Here is a 10,060-nt window from a genome sequence, read left to right as displayed (position 1 = left end):
TAGTATAATCTACACTGTCAACTGTTAAATTTGACAAAAAATTGACAACTGTTAATTTCTCTACAATTAATATTATCAATGTAATTTTGATGATACGCTGTTATTAAGTTTGTATATTAATGCATGCTTAATATTAATACGCATGCAGGTATATAGTATGTATTATTTTGCATACCACATTTTCATAATACTATTAAATATTTTAATTTTAAAAATTTTAGGGGAACTGAATAAAAAGTAAACAAAAAAGAATATTAAAGATAGTCGAGAGTTAATTGGTTTGGTGAAGTTAAAGGAAGATTTCCTAATGTTTAGTGAAGCTCAAGGAAGATCCCCTAATGTTTAGTGAAGCTCAAGGAAGATCCCTAATATATCGTGAAGCTAAAGGAAAATCCTCTAATGCAACAATTTGTTATATATATTGCAAATTAAGATCAAAGAAAAATAGGACTATTGAATATCTTGATAGTTTAAACCAACTAGGTAAAGAAAATGTAGTTAAGTGGTCCATTTCCACACCATGTAAATAAAAAAAGGGAATTTGCCTACAACATGCTCAAATTCAATTTGTAATTTATAAGAGGCAGACAAATGTCAAATATTGGGTGAAAAAGTAAAAAGAACATTTGAACGAAAACTAAAATTAATGACTTTCAGCCAAATTAAAAATTTATACAAACAGTTGTCTACAAAGCAACAGGACGATTTAGGCGTTGTAATGTCTGAAAAAGTTGTTGGTACAATATTATGCCAAGAATAGTATGATACTGAACAATCTAAGTTTGTCATATATGATGGTAGAGTAGAAAAAGTAAAAAAAGATTGCATCACAGAACTTACACTATTTCTTACTGAAAAAAAGATGAATTAATGGAAAACTGATTCTGAAGCTGTTGATTATTGCATTAAAAAATTTCAGCTTGCTGCAAATAAAGTTTCAAAGCAATTACTATTTTTTTAATATTAATGTGTATTATTTAAGTTTAATTTTAACATGTGTTGTTTTCATATTTGTATGTTTAATAATGCCAATGTTTAATAATGCTAAAATAGATACCAAAAGTATTGTGAAAAGTTGATACTGCAAGTGTTGTGACTTGCACAACTTTTTTGATAGAGGATTCTGACTTACCGTCACGTTGTGTCTATCATTAAACATGATTGTTATTTAGTTTCATTAGATTGATTTAAAATTTTAATCATTTACTAAAAGCCAAGACACTAACTAATGTGTAAATTTTATTTAGACAATAGTTAGAGTCTTGGCTTTATAATTAAATGTATATTTTGTTCACACCAACTTCTAAAATTTTAAGTAATGTCTGTTTAAAATATTTTATATTATTTTAGGTCGGATGTAAAAGGATCAAGGTCGGAGGGGTCAAACCTTTATCTGAGAATTTTAATACTCTTATGCATCTTGTGATGTGTTAAAATAACTTTTATACTTCTAAAATTTTAAGTAATCTTTTCAAAAAATTATTCAATTTAAATTTATTTAAATCTTTTTTTTAAAGTTTTTTATTGGAGGGGCACACTCTCTTTCTCCTGAGAAATTGTATAAACTAATGCATCTTGTAAAGTGGTAAAATATATGCGTGTTCTAATTTTTCACGTTTAAAAAAATCATTAAATTTTTTATTTTTAATCTCATAAAATATTTTTTCAAAGGAAAACTGGTGGCGGGAGGAAGGCAAGAGGGCAGGCTACGACTTTTGCTCCCAATAAATTGAAAAAATTTTCAATTTGTTGGGAGTAAAAGTTGAAGTTCGTACCCCCTCCAGCCCCCCGGCGACACCCTATGGCTAGATGCTACTTTAAATTTTTGGCCCACTCTTACACATATTAGGTTATAAACATTTCAACAAGAATCGGCAAAGTTGTAACAGTTTGCGTTCAGTAAAACTTTATTTACTACAGTTTCTCAAACAATTCCATATATTCAAAAATGTAATATAAATTGATTTTGATGATTTTTTTACCTTTAAAGTAATGTAAACGCTCTTTCCCACTATATAAAAAATCAAATATTTTTCAAATTTCAAAATTTCACGTCACCTACCTTGTCATAGTGTTAAATATTTTTATTTTATCCTAGTTATTTTAGGGTTATTCATTTTTATATGCGCGTCCATTCATTTTTATGTGCGTTTTTATTCATTCTTATATGCGTGTTTATACATTCTTATAAGCGCGTTTATATGAGTCAACTACCCATAAAATCTCTTATATAATTTTATATAACCAATAAATAGGCTTTCATGCTTTTATGTAGATATATTTAAAATTTAAATTAGGCTGTTGCCACTGCTATTTATTTAAAAAACGGTTGCCGAGCAAGCGCTGGATTGATGTAACTACGCATATGGTTGTAAAATGGAATTAAATTAAACTCTCTAGTATCCATAATATTTTTAAGTTTCCTGATTACCTCATCCGTATTTGAAGGTCTTTTTCCCTGTTTGTAAGTATGCTTTAATGAAGAAAGAATTCTTCTATTGGATTAATTTGTAGCGTGTAAGCTGTAAAAGACTCCAGTGGAATTTACAATTGTTCATAACAAGCACTGGCACTTCCACATCTGCATTCCTAATCGCTGGTGCCAACATTGTAGTAATGAAAGTAGGAATCTGCATTCCAGCCTCTAGTTTTCATTTCATAAGCCAGCACTCCCATTGTTGAAAAAGCACAAATCAAACTAACATTCTTGCCAGGATTTGCAGACGACTGTAAATTGCTAGCGTACCTCTTAGCTAATAACCATATGTGCTGTCATTGTGCACATTAAATCCAGTTTCATCCAAATAAATAAATTTTTCATTTGAAATTCCGTTAATTTTGCTTGCAAATGCATAGCGTGTATCAATAACTCGTGTTGAGTTTCGTTCTTCTGGCCCATGCACAACATGCTTTCTTGATAAATCCGATCGTTTGAGTTTTCTTAAAACAGTAGACTGAGACATGTTGAAGCCTGCTGCAGAAAGATTTTCTCTAATTGCTTCTTGCGTACAAAGATTGTTTTCTTGTACGCATAATTCAATAATATTTTTTATTTGAACATTTATAGGTCTTTTACCTCGTTTTTTTTAATCGGAAAACGACTTGAATGCAGTCATGTCGTTGAATTCTCCTCTGTTTAACTTAACGACAAAATTTTGAACTGTGCGCTTAGATAAATTAAGAGAAGTGGAAATGCTTGTTGTAGATTCATTTCTTTCAACTAAATGCTTAAGTATTTCAATGTGCTTTTTGTAACATTTTTCTTTGTTTTACGATTGGCACTTTTGTTTTCTCTTCCGTCAATAGAGTAAATATTTGAGTATTAATAATAATTGTAAATAATTAAATTTGAATCTAGATAAATAATAATTTAATCAATCAATAAATTTAATAATAAAATTAAACAAAGACCTAATACTAAGTTAAATAAACCATCGTCGAATGTAAAAATTCTTTGTCTTAAGTATTTTTAACCTCGTTTACCAGGAAACAAGAACAATTTGTTTTGAAAAAACTGCTTTTTTAAAGCCCATATAAGTATGGATAAATACGCATATAAGAATGATATAATAAATGATGACATACTCGGCGTAGTTAAGGAGAGATCCGAAGAAAAATATAGTGTTTAAGGCCCTTTCGTTTTCAAAAAATCCCGTTTTATTTTGTGTGCGTTTTGATTGGTTTATTTTTTGAAAATATGTTTTATTTTGTTCACAAATATTCGGTGATTTTATTATCTACGATTTACAAGTTTTAGCTTTAATAATTTTTGGAATGTAAATACTTAACACATTTGTTTCAACTGTTTTTACGACGCTGCCCCGTCGCGTTTTATGTATTTTAACGATAGTCTTGTTTTGCTTGATGCTTTGGTTATAAAAAGATTTATAAAATAATAATAAGTTATATAAGAAAAACTTGAATTCTACGTTTATAAAATATATATCAGTCGAAAAAAAGCGGAAAACAGAAAAAATTGAAGTTTAAAAATGTAAATTTTTGTTTTTAAGAAATGCAAATCGCTCGGATCTCTCCTTAACTAAGCTGAGTAATAAATGCATATAGAATGAATAAGCACACATAAAAATGAATAGACGCGCATATAAGAATGAATAACCCTGTCGTTTGTTTGCGGCAACGAACAATATCGCAATTTTTATTTTGCTTATCATACGACTTTTATGATCTTCTTCATTTTTTTTATTGCGTAATATAAACAAAAATTACGTAATGTCTGTATGTAATCCGGCATGTAATGGCAAAAAGGCATACTATCCGGATCTTTTAGCCCACGGAGAGAGTTGAACTCTCGACCCCTAGTTTACAAGACTAGTGCTCTAACCACTGAGCTACGCGGGCTGACCTCTGTAGAAAAAAGGCTTTATAATATTCATTATAAAAAGATTATAAAAACAATTATTTCGAATTAAAATATTTTTTTGCCGTGACAAAAAACTTTGCTAACTGTTGAAGACCTACGGAAAAGTATTGAGTTTATTCAAGATACTTTGATCGATGAAAAATTACATTTAACAAAGAACTAAACAATTGTTATTAATCACATAACGTTTCAAATAAGACGGTTTATGTTCAAGCAACTTTGGATGAAGCAAAGAACTAATATTACAAGCTAAAAGAGAAAATGAGAAAGCTTGAAGACAGATATAGAAGAAGTAACACAAGAATTTATGGATTACGAGAAAATGAACAAAACACTTTTAATGAACAGCTTCAGCTAAAAAATATAGGGGAAAGGCGCCATTGATGGCATACCGGTCATATTTCCATAAAAATTGGTTTTGGTGAAAAAGTGATTAGGCCTACATAACTATACTGACTTCACAATAGTTTTAGTAAAAATACGTCCCTTGTGCACAAATATTGTTTTTACAATCAACAAAAATCGATCTTGGGATGTGCTGATGTAGTTTTATTTCCTTCATATATTTAAGATTGTGATTTTGTTATTAACTGTGAAGAAAGGGAGTTTTCATGCATTTATATCCAAGTTTTGTGCATTTAGTGGAATACTTACTTTAATTTTATCTTTTGAACAAAGCAGACACTTGTTTTAATGATAATGATGACTTCTTCCCATGATAGCATACTAACAGTTGGGTGTGTTGCAATATTGACGAGTAAGGAAAAAAAAAATTTTTTATAAGAAAAACTTATTTATAAGTAAAGTAAAAAGAAAGCGATGCTCCAAAGGTTTCTTTTTTGGTTCAAAAAATACATAAAACGCAATATATCCTATGCGCACGCGCGAAACTTTGAAATGCTGCTGTGTAGCATGAAATGGTAAATTAGGATGGTTCCTAGATTAAATGAAATCATCAAGTTACCCTTGATCCTAATCAACCCCATTCTCCCGTATGCCATCATAGGAGCAGTAGTTATACAGGCCTATGATGGCATACTTGTGCTTTTTTTTAAAATAGGAATAACTTATAAAAAAAAAAGAACTGATAAAAACTCCGAGGGTTAATATTGTTTTACATGTAACAAGGAATGTATCAAAACTTTTATTATTGGTCTTCAAGATACTGAATAATGAAGCTTCAAAGTTATTTGAAGTTAACGTCTCTCTAACTCCCAATTAGTAAGTGATCAGGGCCCCGATCACTTACTAATTGGGAGTTAGAGAGACGTTAACTTCAAATATATTAAAGCAAATCATTCGAAACAAAAGTATGAGTATAAACTTATTAACTATTGATGTAACGTACGTTTTTAAACAGTGGTAAGAAATAAGATCTCTAGCGTACGTACGTCTAGCGTACTAGATTTATTAATTATTTACGAGAAATTCTTTTGTAATCCTACCACTGCCTTAACATAACGCTTGTATGCTTAAACTCTCTAATGTTAAACATTTTGTCGATACTCTACTTGAGCACAGCTTCATTCCGACAATTATTCAGCCAACAAGAATAACTAAAAATTCTTATACATTAGTGGATATTATAATAACCAACGATACCCATGTTTGCACGGGTATAATTAAGTCAGGTCTTTCAGATCACTTTCCCACCTTCCTAACTACCAAAAACGAAGCACCAAACAATACCTCTTTTAGTAATGATTGCTTTACGCTAGTGGTTTTCATTGATCTATCTAAAGTTTTGACACCGTAAATAACGACATTCTTCTAAAAAAATTATAACTTACTCTGGCTGAAAAATTATTTATCAAACAGAAAGCGATACATTCAATATACTGTTATATTTTTTACTCTATTTTGAAAAAAAATGATTTATTTTTAACATTAAACTTATTAAATTTAAAACTTAAAACTTAAACTTATTTGCGGATGAGCTATTTTATTCACATAAAGACATTTAGACATTTTTTAACATAGTTAACAAAGAATTACATAAAATAAACGAATGGTTCGTGTGTAAAAACTATCTTTGCGTGTCAAAAAGACTAAACTCATCCTATTTCATAACCCGAATAAAAATTAAAATATTCCTCTGAAACTACCTGATCTAAAAATAAACAATACTAATATAAAAAGAAAAACTTTCATAAACTTTCTAGCTGTGTTCTTGGATGAAAGATTGTCGTGGAAGCTCCATATAAACACTTTAAAGAGAAAGCTCTGAAGAAATATGTCATTGATGTATAAAACAAAACCTTTTTTAAATCTGAATCTTAGTCCTTAATCTTGTCTTAATCTTGTTATAATCTTGTTTATTCTTGTTTTACATGTACAAAATATAATATGAGCTCCACCAATATTTCAATCCTATTTTAGCAAAATAAGCATTAAATATCTACTAGATTCTCATATAATAACTTTGCCATCCCAACATTTACAAAAATTATCTAATTATTTAACTATTAATTAACTAATTTCATATTAAGTTCAAGATTGTTACAATCAAGAAAAATACATTTGAACAGTTCAAATCCGAATCAAAGCCTTTTTTATTATCTCCGGACTACGGAAAATAATTGTTAAACATGTTTTGAAAAAAATTTGGATTTTAAGCGATTTAAGTTATATACTTAATATCAAAAAAGGGTTAAGGCGTGTCTCTGATCAAACTGCCTAGACATTTGCGCTGTTAATTGTAACATAGGTAGCTCCCGGGTCAACAATTTACTCAGATCAATGGGCGTCTTACAATACATTGAATAGTTTAGGTTAAAACCATCTTACTAATAACACCACAAGCTTTGTAGATCCTTTGACACGAGCAACAACAAACCATGTTGAATCGTTTTAAAACAGAATTAAGCAAAGGTTGCAGTTTGTCTGTGGATCGCAGAGTGATGAAATGGTCCAGACTTGATGAAGCCATATGTAGAGAATACTATGGTTTTAAAAGCGAGAATCTGTGGCAGAATATTACACTTTTTTTGCAACATTCATTTTTTATTAAGGTTGCAAGCAACCACTATTAGAGTTGGCAATTACTGGAAGAGAAAAGATAAAGTTCATAAATCAAGATAACGATTAACAGACGACTTAAAAAATTTCAATTTATATAAATCAGGAAAACATGATAAATAGAGCGAATTTCAAAGAACTAATGTTCGAGCAAAAAAACCAGACGAATAAGAACTTTTGGAACTTTTTGGAGCATAAGACTTTTTTTTAAATAAATTTATTTGTTCCATTTTATTGACTTTTATTTTATAAAATAACAAAATTCGTAAATTGTACTAATAATCTATTTTAGGAAGTTAGGGAGGGGAGGGGAAGGGAGGGGGAGGGGCATCGTCAACAAGTCCGCCCAGTTACTTTGCTTTCTGGGTTGTCAATATTGCGTTGCTTTTTATTGGAATTTTTGATTCTTTTTTTAAGCTTTTCCAATTGATCTAGAGGAAAAATAATTTCTGGTAAATGGTTGGTAATTAGTTAAATCTTTAGTTTTCCTATTCTTTACTACTTTAGATCTAAAATTGTTGAAACACAAATAAGAGCTGCAAAATACCTCTTCATTATTAATAATTTATAAATAATGAAGAGATAAAATGTAAACTAATTTTTTATCATAAAAACAATCAACATTTTTAAAAAATAAAAGAATAAAAATAAGAAAAAAAAAAGAAAAGAACTTTTTTTGTTACTTCAGATAAATACATGTTATAGTAAAGAACTTGATGAAGACTTATCATCGAGAACCTCTTAAAATGCTTAGATAAAGTCTATTCCATCTTTATATATAGTCAAAAGTGGTTAAACAGTATACAGTAAGTAATACACATAAATATTTCAGTATAAATTATGTTGTTTAGTTTAATTCATGTCAATACAATTGCTGATATTAAGTATGTGGTGTTTTAATTTATTTTTCAAGTTGGCAGGATTATTTAATACTTTAAGTTCTATTTTTTTTTTGATGTCATTTTGTTATATTGCATTCTTGGTAAATCCTATCCCACCTTACTGCCGATAGTGAGTCATTGAATAATAAAATTATTAATTTTTCGTTATATAGACTTTGATTTTAGAGTTATTATTTATTATCGGAAAGTGATTGGATATATCCGTTTTGATTACACCTGCTTTTAATGAAGAATCATAAAATGAATTAGTCAATATGTTGTCTATTACAGTGATTGAATTAAATGTTACCCAGGTTTCGTTTGTTTATTATAGGAAAGATGTAGTGTTGGAACATATCGTCAAAAAAAGTTTTGGTAACAGCATCTTCATTGTACTGTAGACAGTTTATATTTATGTCTCCAATACAGAATATTTTTTATTTTATGCTCTTTGTTATTTTTTAGAAATATTTGTTTTAGGTGATTTGAAAAGTTTTTTATACCATCTTCAGGTGGCCTGTAACAGGTTGGCACCAGTATATTTTTTAATTTCTTAGTTTATTATTTCAATTATAAAAGCCCCACCATCGGCATCAGAAACCGAAAGATCGTCTCTAATTTTAGTAGTCAGTCATAATGAATATATGCCATAATTTCGTTTTTGAACTTTTCGCTTATAAGATATTAGTTTGTAGTTCGGAATTAATAGGTTTGAATTTATTCTGGATGATTCCTCAAAACACAAAGTTTCTGTTAAGCAAATCATACTGAAGAAATAGTTCTATAAGAAAATACATTCTATAAGAAAATGTTTTAGTTTGTCAATATTGTTAGTTATACTTCTTATATTTATGTGTATCGCCGTAAAGCTATTGTTTAATGATTTTAATTCATTTTTAAAAGTTCCTAATTCAAAAAACCGCGAGTTAAAACTATTTTCATTAAAAAAATGCAAATCTGAACGGTAAGAGTTATTAAGTAAAAAGTTATTAGCCGATTTGAAACCAGTTGAAAACAGAGAAAAGTGTTGCGTTTCGTAATCTATTGTTTGTTTAGCCATTAGTTAAGAGCAATTAGTTAGCCATTAATTAACTTTACTTCGATCGCTTAAACGTATATAACTTTTTCTTAACCCATACGCAAAAATTTTCATATTTTCTAAATTAGCGAAAAAACAAAAAACTCTATTAAATTTAATTATTGCGTATTTACCTTGGTTGTAGATTTTTTCATGCTTTATATAAGGTTACTTTCTATATATATATGTTTGTGTGCCACAAAATTTGAAATCAATTTTTGAAAGCTTTTTTCTCAACCAATTTTGCTCAAATTTTGCACACTTAATCATTTTCGATGACAATACAAGGAAATGGAAAAATTTGACCAAAAAGAGTTAATTAAGTTAACAAAAATTTAATTTGTATTTCCCCATAAGAACACTGAATTAATAAAAAAAAAATTTAAAAACGTAACAGTAATTTTTCCTTCTACAAAAGATAACAAAAAAAGAATTTCTAGGCCCAATAGAATTCTGCTTGCATAAAGTATGGATTTGAAAAAAGAATTTTTTTTTGATTTACTAGTTTTATTTAACTTCTGCCCAAAGTTGTTTTCTCTCTTCCATCGTTTCTTTAGCAAAAGTTATATATTTATATATAAATCTTATATATTTATGTATTATATATTTATTATTTATTATTACACTTCCTTTTAGGTTTTTAAGTGAATTTAAAATTTTAATTTTATCTTGGTTATTTAAAAGTTTCACTACGTTCTTTTT

The 10,060-nt window shown here is 28.7% G+C and overlaps 1 non-coding gene across 1 annotated transcript; it reads right to left on the bottom strand.

Annotated features, from left to right (window-relative positions):
* Nucleotides 1-4,286: 4,286 nt before the first annotated feature.
* trnat-ugu (transfer RNA threonine (anticodon UGU)) lies at nucleotides 4,287-4,359 on the bottom strand. The gene has a single exon. It is a non-coding gene; the product is annotated as a tRNA-Thr (tRNA).
* Between the last annotated feature and the right edge of the window lie 5,701 nt (nucleotides 4,360-10,060).

Source organism: Hydra vulgaris, chromosome 08, assembly GCF_038396675.1.
Source record: "Hydra vulgaris chromosome 08, alternate assembly HydraT2T_AEP".
NCBI lineage: Eukaryota > Metazoa > Cnidaria > Hydrozoa > Anthoathecata > Hydridae > Hydra > Hydra vulgaris.
This window is presented reverse-complemented; position numbering and strand designations above follow the sequence as displayed.